A 13,415-nucleotide genomic window follows, 5' to 3' on the forward strand; every position below is an offset into this window, starting at 1 on the left:
CTTCTTCTTTGGAATGTCTATCATCTATTGAGTGCCAGATACTTAAAAAAAAAAAAAAAGTTGACAAGGCTCTACCTTATGTTATCTTCCTCTTAAAAGGATTTAATTTTTTTCTGGAAAGCAGTTAGAGAAATTCTAGATCACCTTGATTCAGTAAGGGTGTTTGTCAAGGTGTGTTAGTGCTAGTTATTTTCAATTATTCTTTAAAGAATAATTCTTGGTTTTAGCCACTCTGTGATTTCAACTTAAATTCGCTCTCTTTTTTCTTTTACTTTTTCTCTTAACTAAAGAAATTTCGTCTTGGTGGGACCTGAATTCCAACCTCTGTTTTCTCAGCATTGCAAGACTGCTAAAATTTTTGTGGAGTGCTTTAGTCACATAGCTACTGCTTTTTGCTTTGTGTGGGTCACTCCTTGCATATGCAATTTAAGTGTCTGCAAATACCTTATTATGGGCCGAATTGTGTTCCCCAAATTCATATGTTGAACCCTAGTACCTCAGAATGTAACATATTTCTAGATAAGGTCTTTAAAGAGGTGATTAAGTTAAAGTGGGGCCCTTAGGGTGGGGCCCTAATCCAATATGACTGCCATACAGTTAAGAGAGATTGGCACCAGGGATGTGCGTGCCCAAGGGGTAACTGTGAAGAGACAGCAAAAAGACAGCCTTTCAGAAGCTAAAGAGAGAGGGGGCACCTGGGTGGCTCAGTAGGTTGAGTGGCTGACATGCTTTTTCTCAGGTCATGATCTCAGGGTCGTGAGATCGAGCCCTACATGGGCCTCTGCGTTGGGCATGGAGCCTGCTTAAGATTCTCTCTCTCTCTTTCCCCCTGCTCCCCCCTTCTCTCTTTCTCTCTCTTCTTCCTCTCAAAACAACAACAACAACAACAACAACAACAAACAACAACAAAGAGAGGCCCTAGAGGAATTCAACCATGCTGGCACTTTGATCTTCCAGAACTGTGAGAAAATAAATTTCTGTTGTTCAAACCACCTGTTGTGGTATTTTGTTATGGCAGATTTAGCAAACGAATTCATGCTTTATGAGCAAATCTGAAACAGAATTTTAGTCTCATATTTATGGTGTTCTCTCTTTCCTCTTTCTTCTTATATCTCAGTCTGATAGTCAGTCTCAAAGTATGTCTTCACTATCATTAACTTGGTAAGATTGAAACAAGACCCAGATATCCCTTTTGTTAAGCCTGTACTTTCTCTGGTATGATTTGGAAAATCATTCAAGGAAAAAGCTGAAGTGACTCTGGAGCTCAGCTTGGTATGACCTTCTCCTCTCAAGGATTTTTATCCCTTAAATGTCTGCCTTGTGAATTTTTTCCAGGTTTTGTAATTGATCTTGGTGGTAGGGCTAGTCTTGTATAAGCTACTTCAACATGATGTTGAAATGTCCTTTTAGTTGTTTTAGGATTTAATTTTCTATTGATGGTTTTAAAAATCAAGGCATAATAGACTATTTGGGTGCTCAATTTTTTTCTCCTACAAAAGTACCCATTTCCCCCTTTTCAGTGAATGTGTACATACCTGCTTCTAACTTGCCACTGAATGTATCAGGTGAATATATTTTTTTCAAATTTCATCTGCCTTCAGAAGTTTTCCTTCCATACATAAGTTCAGATCACAAGAGTGCTGAATATTTGTTTCTGTCTCTATCATAAGGTATAAATAGATAAATAAATCCATTTCTTTCTATGTATCTTTAATGAGAGGAGTACACCAATTTCTGGTGGTGACTTAAAATTACTTTAATAAAAGAAAAAATTAAGAAGGATAATCCTTTGTGGTATCTTCTAGAAGTCCACTACTTCATGATAAATACTAAATGGTTGCTAGCTTTTATTCTCTTGTTAGATTCTACCTGCCATTTGTAAATTGCAGTTATACATGATATAATTATATATGTTTATATCATATCCTTCCTATTATCCACAACTGTAAATATAATAAGCATTATTTCAAACCACAGCATTTATGGCTATTTTGTTGAACTTACCATATATATTTTTTTCTACCCAAAGATAATTTGAAACTAAGAGAAGTAAAAAAGCAATTAAAGTGTTATTGAGAATTTCAAATTTAATTTCTCACCTTTCTTTAAAGCATGGGCAATCTAGGTGGTTTCTATATTTGGAGCCACACTCTGTCCAGCCTGTTTCAAATTTTCCACAAAATAATGATATTGATAACAACAACTTCATGCTTTATGGGGTTTGTGGAAAAAAAGTAAGGCATAATCAAGCCTCTTTCATGATATGTTGAGATCTATAGGCTTTCTTCAAAGGAATTCTTTGTCCTCACATGGGAAGGGTTAGAGAAAGGAAGAAAGGAAGAAAGAACCCATTCCTTTTAATAGAGTCTGTGAAAGTGGTTCAGTGAGGCAGAAAGCTTCATTGCAAGTCTGTGGTGCAAGTCCTATAACAGGCAACAAAGGGAAAGTGAATTTCAAAGGTCTTTTCAAAAAAGTAGATTAAAGAACAAAACAAAACCACTGAAGGGCCAGGTCAAATCAAGGTTTATACCCACAAAAAATAACAAATATGGAGATGTGAAAAAAAACTCCTGTGCTAAATTAGTTTTATTAAATAGACTTCCTTTTGTCGTGATACTTTCCCCCAGACTATTTTTTCCAAATGTGTATATTTCCAAATATTTATATTCCAAAGCATAAAAGCCTAATGCTCGACTTAGACAAAATCATCTTAAAAAAACAAAACAAAACAACCCCCCTCAAAAAAACTATAGACCCAGGGTCCCAATATATCCCGCAGTTTTGTGAAATTGTGTGTGTGTGTGTGTGTGTGCGTGTGCATGTGTGTATGTGTTTGTTGATACATGTGCATGATTTTTGTGTGTTATGTTTGTACACATCAGACACATTATATATATACATTATCATATATACATACACACATATATGTTTGGCCTACAGTGTCTTGGCCCATGACGTATCAATTTTAACATTAGTTATCAATGCATAAAACTCATGAGAATTCACATTTAGAAATCCATATTTTCAGCTTCTTTTGGAAGAAAAAAATATGTGAAAATGCCAGGCTAGCAATCTAATATGAAAATCGTTTGCTGAAACTCAGCTCGTTTTAGATCAAGTGTATATTCTCCTCTGTTGTGGTTCTTCCTTCCTTTAAAGTCTCCCAAATGCAGGAGGTCAGCTACCATTTGTGACAGAGTTTGTCTTACTTACTTATACATTGAAGAGGAAGTTTTTAACTCCTGTTTCTATTAAAAGTAGAAAAATTAGAAGACCACTGGTCCATGTGTTTCAGTTCAATCATTGCTCCTAGTAAAGGTGAAAAATGTTCATGCAAGGTGTGTAATTGTGAAAAAGATGCTGTGAAATTATAAACCATACTTAGATACAGGCCACAATTCAGAAATAACAAATGACCAAAAAACAGAAAGAAATGAACTAAACAAAAATCAGACTGGAATTGCCACGTGGTTTATTTCTTTTCTTTTTTTTGTTTTTGTTTTGGAGGGACTTCTTGTTTTTACTGATATTTATTTTTTTAACAAGTCGGCTATATGGTAATGCAGTATTTTATTTATTCTATTCATTAATAACTAATACTCAAGAACTTTTATAATATTAATAGAACCTAATCTAAAAGAATCAACTTACTTTGTTTACATTTCAATATTGGGTATGAGAGAGTCAAAAATATTATGGTCAAAATTATTACATAAAAAATTATAGTAAATGCTTGGTGTTAGTCTGCATACAATTTAGTTTTTGGCATGAAGTTATTTAGTTGCCAGGAAGAACATTTGGTTTACTTCACTAATAGGAATATCTCTTAATGCTGGGATGGCCTCTTCTTGGTATTTCTTCTGCTGTTGATTTTTAACATAGTTACCTGTGATTGTATGAATGGAGTTGAGTGGAGAGGTACTCATCATGTTTATTCCCAATAAGAGTAAGTAGAGGAAGTAGACGGGTAATGCAACTGCCCAGTATTTTTGAGGCCAATAGGTTAATCCTAAGGAGTTAGCCAAGATTCAGGAATAAATGCCCACACAAGATACAGGATGAAGCCAAATTGGGAGTTTAAGAAAAGAACAAAGCCATAAATCGCTCTTTCTGGCAATGGCGACCGTGAATTTTCCCCCATTTTCCTTGTGGCTTTAGACAATCTTGGGTTCTCGAAGCGCCCCCCAGGCCCCTCCCAACAGCTCGGCCACTTCAATGGCGAGTCCCCCGCGCAAGCGCCTTCCGGAAAGCCTCCGCGGGGGTGAGAGAGGGAAAAACTAAAGGAAAGGCCGAGTCGCTGTGGCGTTCCCTCTCCCGCCACCACGTGGTTTATTTCTAATGCTATAGAATAAGTCAGCTTTTCTCTTCGGCCACTAATATATGAACACTGTTTTTAAATTTGGGGAATGTAAAAGATTATTGTAATTATCATATAGAATTGATAAATGATAAATACAATCACATCAGTTGGTTTGAAATCCATTAGACTGAATTTTTAGAGGAAGTTACTGGTTAAAAACAAAAGGAGATCTTATTTTTAAAATGGAATATTTAAGGGGCGTCTGGGTGGCTCAGTCGGTTAAGCTCTGCCTTCGGCTCAGGTCATGATCCCAGGACCCTGGGATCGAGTCCCACATCGGGCTCCCTGTTAGGCAGGGAGCTTGCCTCTGCCTCTCTCCCTCTCTCTCTCTCTGTCTCTCTCCCCCCCCGACTCTCATGAATAAATAAAAAATTAAAAAATAAATAAATTGGAATATTTAATTTGATATTGGGATATTTCTATTTTTCTCCTCTGGCCTTTGTTCTACTGATGTTAGACACTTCACTTGTACAATGTTATAAATGCCATATTACATTATAATTATTATTTAAAAGGCCAATTATGTTTTAAAAAGACTGAAGTAGTAAGAAAAACAATTATATGTGTACTACTCTTAATTCCTTTGTGGGGATCCATTTTTCTATCTGGCATAAAATTGCTTCAAGTTTTCTATGTCTGAATGCGTATGAATTGTTCTATCTTTTGCATGTCTAAAAATATCTTAGTTTTGCCTTTGTATTTGAAAGATATTTCTCTTGTTTTCTTTCAGTACTTTATGGGATTTGCTTAACTGTCTTCCCACTTGAATTGTTTCTAATGAGCAATCTGCTGTCATCTTTATCTGTAGACAATGTCTTTTTTCTTGGCTACTTATAAGACTTATTTGTTATCATTGGTCTTAAGCAATTTTATTATGATTTTTTTCATGTTCCTGTGCTTGACTTTATCTTGGACCTGTGAGTTTATTATTTTCAAGTTCTTTCTCTTAAAAATTTAAAGGTGATGCTCTTATTAGTTATTAACAGAAACAAGTTATTTAAAAGTATTCAGTATAAGTTTTTAAAACTTATTTGAAAATAGGACTTTCTTCTGCTTTTCAAAAGCAACAGTTAACTTATGCTTTTGAATTTTTCATATTTCCATGTTTGTTTAATTAAAATTTATTATTATTATTATTATTGTTATTATTATATATTTTACTCAGTCTCCCATGCTGGAATCATCCTGGCACCTCTCACTATCCACAAGGTAAATGTCAGATTTTGGTTTCTTACATCAGTGTCATTCATAGTCTATAGCTAAGTTCTCTTGTTTGTCATTTATTTAAACTGGCTTTATTGTACTAAAAGGAGTTCTTTCACTGCATGCTTAGCTTAGGCTGTGTGGAAGATTATTTTGGAAGAACTAGACATTCTTTGTGGTGAGCATAAATCTGTAAAAATACTGCATCGCTAGTTTATTGTTCCTGTGGCTCTTCCTAATTTTCTCTCTGGACTATCTCACAATGTAACACCAATCATACTGTATAGTACTATTTGTATAACATTATTGTGAACTATAATCTTAAAGTAGATATGGAAAGAGAAGTCCTAATGGGAATGCTGGTAGTAGGAATATGCCTCAGAAAATAATGTTCTTTTAGTAAGAAAGAGATGGTTTCTCTCTCTTTAATCAATTAGGAACTTGTGCCCCTAAAGTAAATCTGTAGATACAGTGACAAAGAGTTACAGCCACTCCTGTATTGTTCTCAGCTTCCACTAATAGTCCTCACGATATCTTGCCTGCTGTAGTTAATATATGTATATTTTTCTGGAGCCTATCATATCTCTGATCATCACATCTATTTTTCAGTGCTATTGAAAATTTACATCTCTTTGTTTTCATATGGTTTTAGTGTGAAATCAGGCACTATCTTAAGCCAAAGTCTCATAGAATGAAACTTGGCATTCTTCAGCAACATTGCACGTCTTACCTGATTAAGCTGGATGCGAGATTTCTAAACTCCCTGAAAGAACTGGCAACAAAAAGTATTAATGTTGCCTTTAAAAAAGCAAAAAAAAAAAAAAAAATCCTGTAATGAAAGTTAATTACTAGGGAAAAAAAAATCTGTAGCTTGAAAGCCAGAAATATGTTTGAATTCTATTCTTGAAAACTTAAATATTATTCCTTAAGATTGTGTTAAATAGTAATGTAAAATATTATTTTTTTAGATTCTTCGTGGTACTATCAGCAGGTTTGATAAAATGACTAGGGAAGTTAGTTTTACCCCAAAAGATCGGCAAGAGAAACACCTACTGTTTCTCTTGGCACAGTTAATAGAGAAATATCTGCCAATAAATCTTGGCAGAATCTTTAAACAGTAGAATTCTACCAGAATTCATTCTCATATACTTTTTGTTTTGTTTCATTTAAGCAAATCAGTAACAAATATTATTTTATGATACTAGAAATTAGTCGAAGAACTTTGGAAGAGGAGTTTGAGTATAAGAGCTGTCCAATGTTATCTCAATATTCCCAGTGTGACTGATACAAATTTATTGGCCCTGCATGCACAGCTTGGAGCAAACACAAGTGTATGCTACTCCCTCTTTCCCAGAACAGGACTGCTCTCTTATCCTGATGCTCACCCCTACCCTCAAAACCAATACATATACCATTCATTATAAAGATGCAGTTATGTTCCAATGACAATCACCTTTTTTTAAAACTACACATCGTATCATCCGTTCATGTCATCAGTCATGGACAATGGTTTCCATGTGTGGGTTGTTACTAAAGATTTTGATGGTTTTATTCTATTTGCTTATGTAGTTCTTGCTTTCTGACCAAATTATATTGTCATTTAGCCTAGCCTTCATTCTCTTCTAAAGGAAAAATAATGTACACAAAGAAAATGAAATGGTCTAGGTGGCTACCTTTCTAAAAAATTTGTGAACTGTACCAAAAAAACCTGAATATTCATTTATGAAATCACAGTAGAGATACTGTCTACTAAGAATTTATCCTCAGTCTTTTATTGAAATAGAAAAAAGATTTTATTATTATCTTTTCCTCTATATTTTTCCTATGATTACCTGTGATGCTTTCTCTGCCTCTCAGCTCCCACTGGGAACATCACATCTGTGTCTTTTTTTCCCCCCTTTCCTCTAATTCCAGGTAAAATTCCTCTGCTTTGATAGAGACTTCTCAAGTAATAGTAAGGATAGTTCTCATGTTTTGAGGACCTATTTATAGAGTGCAAATAACACTATGTTACATTGTTTGTAATCTTATAAGTAATTCTTCCATTTTGGCATTATTATTTCTGTTTTCCAAATGAGAAAACGAAAGCTTAAAGCAATGAAATATCCTACCAAAATTCATATACCATAATTTATATTAATTTCTTTTGTGTTAACCTCTTCTAGCTTCTAGGACACTGTTTGATTACATGTTCTAATCCACTTAATAAGCTCTGAGCTCCTTTGAATATATAAAATATGCCTTATTCATATTTCTACCCCTGTCACACCTTACTTAGAACCTGAAATTCAGTAAATGTTTAACACATATGATGAATATAAATAAAACAACATAAAATATTTGTGTAAATCTGAGGTTTAATGACTTTGTCACTGCAAAGACATGTTAAAATATTTCATACATATGTTAATAGGTATTATTTTATTAATATAAATATTGCTCTCATTTAATAATGTGTAAATTTAGTTTTCTGAATTTTAGAATCAGCTAGAAAAAAAGCCCAAACAAATTTATTGGCCCTGCATGCACAGCTTGGAGCAAACACAAGTGTATGCTCATTATTACTTTAGACTGAGTAAAAACCTCAAAGCATCAAGGGCTTATGCATCCAGCTGGAAGGTCAGTTAAAGCTCTGCTCTTTGAAGAAATCTGAGAAAAGCTTATAGTATAATCCTGTGAGTATGATATTGTAGTTGCCATAAAAACTATTTGAAGAGTGGGGCGCCTGGGTGGCTCAGCTGGTTAAGTGACTGCCTTCGGCTCAGGTCATGATCCTGGAGTCCCGGGATGGAGTCCCGCATTGGGCTCCCTGCTCAGCGGGGAGTCTGCTTCTCCCTCTGACCCTCTTCCCTCTTGTGCTGTCTAGCTCTCATTCTCTCTCTCTCGCAAATAAATAAATAAAATCTTTAAAAAAAACTATTTGAAGAGTAAAAATTTTAAGAGCTTTTTGAAGAAACAAACAGTGCTGAGTTGGGTGATACATATTTCTTCTGTCCTATTGAAAAATAAAACTGCACCTCAGGGAAAAACTCAAATTAACACTCTCTTACTCTTTCTGATAGCTAGGGTCCATCTTTCCTATAATCCTAGGGTTCATGTTCAGTTCTGTCTAAATATAACTACAATGTCCTCAAGCCACTGCAAATGTACTTTTCCAATTTTCGAATAATAGTGTAAGAAAATATGGTAAGAACATAGAAACAACGTCCCATATAAATTGGCTTATTTTTAAACACACTATTCGAAACTAATTAAATGAATAAAGCCTGACTGGATGTTTCATCATCTGTGTATTGTATTTTGCCATTTAAGTGAAATAATTTTACTCTTGAATTATTTTAGTCCCAGCTGTGATGTTCTCTGTTTCACTCATTTTGCTATGGGCAGTAGGAATTATAAAAGATGTTCAATCCTTGATTTTAAGGAATAGCCAGTCTTCAGAAGAAAGTATGTGCAATAATTAATAGCAATGCAAGTTAGTGTATATTATAGTGATTATAATGAGTGATACTGTTAATAAATATAAAACAAAAAAAAAGAAGAAAAAGTTCGGTAGTATTCAGGGACTTTGTGTTTTGTAAGTAGTCGGGGTTTACCGAGTCCTGAGAAATATGTGTAATTTTGAACATTTGTTCTGCTTGTAAGAAAGCGTGTGTGTGTTTGTGTGTATGTGTGTATTTCCTTTTACAGCACAAATTTTTATTGTGACTGATGAAATCCTGTAATTGCTAAAATGATGAATCACATCTATTATGGCCTCGTTGCTTTGATACAGTGAAATTTAACCTGAAGTTTCTCTCTAGTTCACTGAATTATACTAGGAATATAATGTCTAGTAAACCAGACATTCTCAAACTTCTCGTATATATGATAACCAGTCTGGGAAATTCTTAGAAAAGTATAGATTCGTAGGATCTAGTCTCAGAGATTCTAATTTTTTGGCCTTGGGTTGGCCTGAAAATCTGCATTTTTAATTAGTTTCCTGGCCTACCACCCCCACAAGGGACTCTGATAGAGCTGAGCAGTAGAGAACTTCCTGAGAACACTACACGACGCTGTCAGGTGAAAGCAGAGTGCTGGCTATTTTTTTTTTTTTTTTTTTTTGCGACTGCATCTCCAGGACCTTGTACAATTCTTTTTTTTTAATGAGAAAAAGAATGTGATTGCATTAGAGAGCTGCTTCATTCATTAAGCCAGTGTTCATTAGTTCATAATGTAATTGTGAACTTTCCATTGTTTATGTATGACATTGTAATGTTTGTTGTGGCAATAGGGATTAGATCTTAGAAATACTTAAGAGAAGAAAGGATGACATGAGAAAATGTTAGTAGAGTGTGGTAAATGTATAAATAAAGAGAGGCATAGGATGGAGGGGGCATGGGAAAGGTCATGATTTCTCATACCAGGGTCAGATAGGCGACCTTCTGGAGTAACAGATGCCTGTGGTGAATCATGAAGGAGAAACTGGAATCAGTGCAGCAAGGAAAACTGGTTGAAGCTGTTCACATCAGAGAAAGGAGCAAGGACAAAAGAGAGGAGACAGGTAGCATTGTTGCTGTGGCAGAACCCACTAGGAGGCAGAAGCTCAGTGGTGTGGTAGGAAGGAGGATGCAGACTGAGGAGGAGTGTGGCAGGGAATACAACCAGAGAGAGGCCTGCCTTGATCACCACATGGTGGGACAAATGACACACTTGAGCTAGAAGTTTTCTTTGTATCTCATAAGGTCACCCAAATTGTCTTGGAAATCTATTGTATTTGAAACAAAAGTATAGTTCTGGTGAAGGAGGGACATTGGTACATGGCTTGATGGGCATTCATTTCCTTTACCTGGGGCACCTTGGGAAGGAAGACAAGATGGCAGATGACTAGATCTCCATCACCTGAAGTCAGGGTTAAAAGACAAGTGATATTGTTAGGAGGAAGACTTTATCTCTGAAATGCCATTAGCAGAATGTCTCTGGTTAAGAATTCCCTGTAATGAAGAGAACCCTGTTATCTGTGGATTCATGAGGCACATCTCCTTGGAGAAGCTCCTGGAACTGTATAACTCTGTGGGATACAAACTGGAGATATTTGAAAACTCAGACACTCCTCCTGCCACAGCCTTACTTGGAGACCTCATCTCTTATTCTGGGATAGAAGACACATTTCTGTAGTGAGAAAACAGGACCTGGGGAGCTACTCTTGATGTCCAGACTTGCCTCTACTTCATCTGAACCTATTTATTGCCTGTACACAGCAAATTATTAGTAAAGTTTGATACTAGGCAAGATGTTTGGTTTTATTAGTCTTGTTTGACAGTTCAATTATTTGCATGTCTCAAGAGCTAGGTAGCAAAATTAATGTGGAATAATACAATAAATTGTTTTTGGAAAGAAAAATAGGGACATGTATTTAGAAAAATAAATATTATGTGTGCCATGCTAAAATTTCCCTGGTCCTCAAGAAGGGAAGAGGGGCTGGGTAATATTTACTTTTCTGTCATATAAAAACAGGGTAAACTAGGAACACTTTGGGGGATGGGATAAAGAAGCAAAGACAAAACTATCTTCTATTCCTGATTACTGATCACAAATTTCATTCTTTAATTAAATAATAACTAGAAAAGCCACATAAAAAGTATACATTAAATAGGATTCATAGCTAACTTTACCTGTAAGGAGATCCCAGGAAAGAACTTGAGAGTTGAAATAAAGGGTGGCATAACAAAGATGAAATCATTTTTGCTGCGGGAAGCCGTTTTCTCAGAATTACAAATAAAACTTGGGATACCGTGTTTTCATTCCTGCACACTTGTGGTATGTCCTACACAACTGATCAGCTATTACAAATAAACTATGTGGTATATGATCCATGTCACTTCAATTATTCTATGTGATGTCCATAGCTTCATTGAAAGGATCAGCGAATGGGCATAAAATTGAGCCCATTCTGCTGGTAAAGTGACTTCTGTAAACTATCTAGTATATTTGGTAGTTATGGCAACCTACTTCACTGATTGCTCTTCTTGATTCTTAGTGTGTCCAAAGGAGATAAGAATATGTCCAAAGTGGGTAAATAGAATATAGATTATTTGGTATCATTTAAAAAATACAATTAAAGAAGAAGAAGTAATGCTGTGAATGCTCATGGCCTAAAGTCTTATAACACCCCAAGATATAGAGCATAACGTAGACAAAAGCTTTTCAGAGGGTAAGTCATGATGTTGTTCTGGCAAGGAAGAAAAAAAGGAAAAAAAAAATGAAAAAGAACTGATAGAATGATGTGTAAATCTGGAGAGTTAACATCAAGATCTTAAAAATAAATTCTCTGCTTTATTGAGACCTAGTGGAATTCTCTAAATACAAAAGTAATGTGATAGAAAGTCCCCATTCTTAGCAGGATGAGAGGTATTCAATTCTCCTCTGAATACAAATAGATCACAGGGAAAGGAAAGCTATGAATCAGTAAATAAGTTAAAGAAAAAAATAGGTCCAAGGAAGAAAACTGATTTCCCAATCATTTCAGGCTCTTCCTACAGACACATGATAGCAAAGTATAACATAAAGCCTAAAGATACAGTGCAATTAAATAAAAGGCAAGACCTTTTAAAGTTAACCACCGACACTTTGTGCTAGAAGAGTCGGGTAATGAAACTCCATTTGTATAAAATCTATCAATGTCTACAATGTCATTTTTTATTATGCTTATTTCTACACTGAGATGTCTATTTATGAAAAAAATGAATCAAGCAGAGAGCTTTCAGATATTACATGCAGCCTGGGAAACAATTCGATTCAAAAACCATTCTCGTTTTAGCTATTTGCCAGAAGAATTTATTGCTCTAAGGAGACAAAATTTCTTGTTTTTGTAATGTCAACTATCAACCTAGAATATAGAAAACCTGAATCTTTAATCATTGGTTTTAATATAAATAAATGGACAAATACTGTACAAATTGCATTTGAGAAATAACTGAATGTACTGGCATTATTTTTGGAAGTTAGTTATTAAAAAAATGTCTTTTTTCTAGGTATTCTTTTTTTTTTTTTGCACCTAAGGTAACATGACCCCTTCCTTACTCTCTTCGGTTCCGCCCTTCCTTCCTCCCTCCCTCCCTCACTTGCTCCCTTTCTCCACTCCTTCCCTTTCTTTCTTAAAAGAACATTCCCATCAATCATTATTATTATGAAACATCAATATTTAGTACAATAAACTCTGTGGCCAAGAAAATGAGATTCCAGCATATAAAACATTTTTCATGTTAGCACAGTGAAGAAATGACTGAAACAAGAGTAACTGATTATTTTAGAGTAACTGGAAGGGTTATTAATTATTTATTTTGAGGGATAGGAATTCCTTTTTCATATAGTTTTCAGAACCAGATAATGATTGATAGGGAAAAAAATGAGCCTATTGCTTCATAGTCTCATCTCATTTTAGCCCAAATATAATATTACTCATGGGTTTACCCTGTTGATTATTGCTCTCTACCCCTTTTCTTATGTGTTTCAGTTGAAAGTATTAATATAATATTGATTACTTGAGTTTATTTTGGGGGACACCTTGATATAATGTAATTACTAAGTAAAGAAAAAAATTTAAATATATTGAAGATACATATATACATATATATTTTAAGTTACAACATGTGTAGTCAATTCCAAAATAAGAGCTTCCATAGAACACTACCATGGATATGGGTTCTTTAGCTAACCAAATGAAGATTTTTTTTTTTTAGAGGATATTTATTGTAATATGTTTCTCTAACAAATAGTGTAGGATATAATTTTCTGCAGCTTGATCAATGGCCTTCCTTGGATCATACAAACTAAATTTTAGTGAGAGCAGAAAGAAGTAGTGCTCTCACTA

The 13,415-nt window shown here is 34.8% G+C and overlaps 1 pseudogene; it reads right to left on the reverse strand.

Annotated features, from left to right (window-relative positions):
* Positions 1-3,773: 3,773 nt before the first annotated feature.
* On the reverse strand, positions 3,774-4,141 carry LOC114219297 (phosphatidylinositol N-acetylglucosaminyltransferase subunit P pseudogene; annotated as a pseudogene).
* Positions 4,142-13,415: the final 9,274 nt, after the last annotated feature.

The sequence above is a fragment of the Eumetopias jubatus genome, unplaced genomic scaffold, assembly GCF_037043125.1.
Source record: "Eumetopias jubatus isolate StellerSeaLion01/CBP00866 unplaced genomic scaffold, mEumJub1_p1.0 scaffold_1, whole genome shotgun sequence".
In the NCBI taxonomy this organism is placed as follows: Eukaryota; Metazoa; Chordata; class Mammalia; order Carnivora; family Otariidae; genus Eumetopias; species Eumetopias jubatus.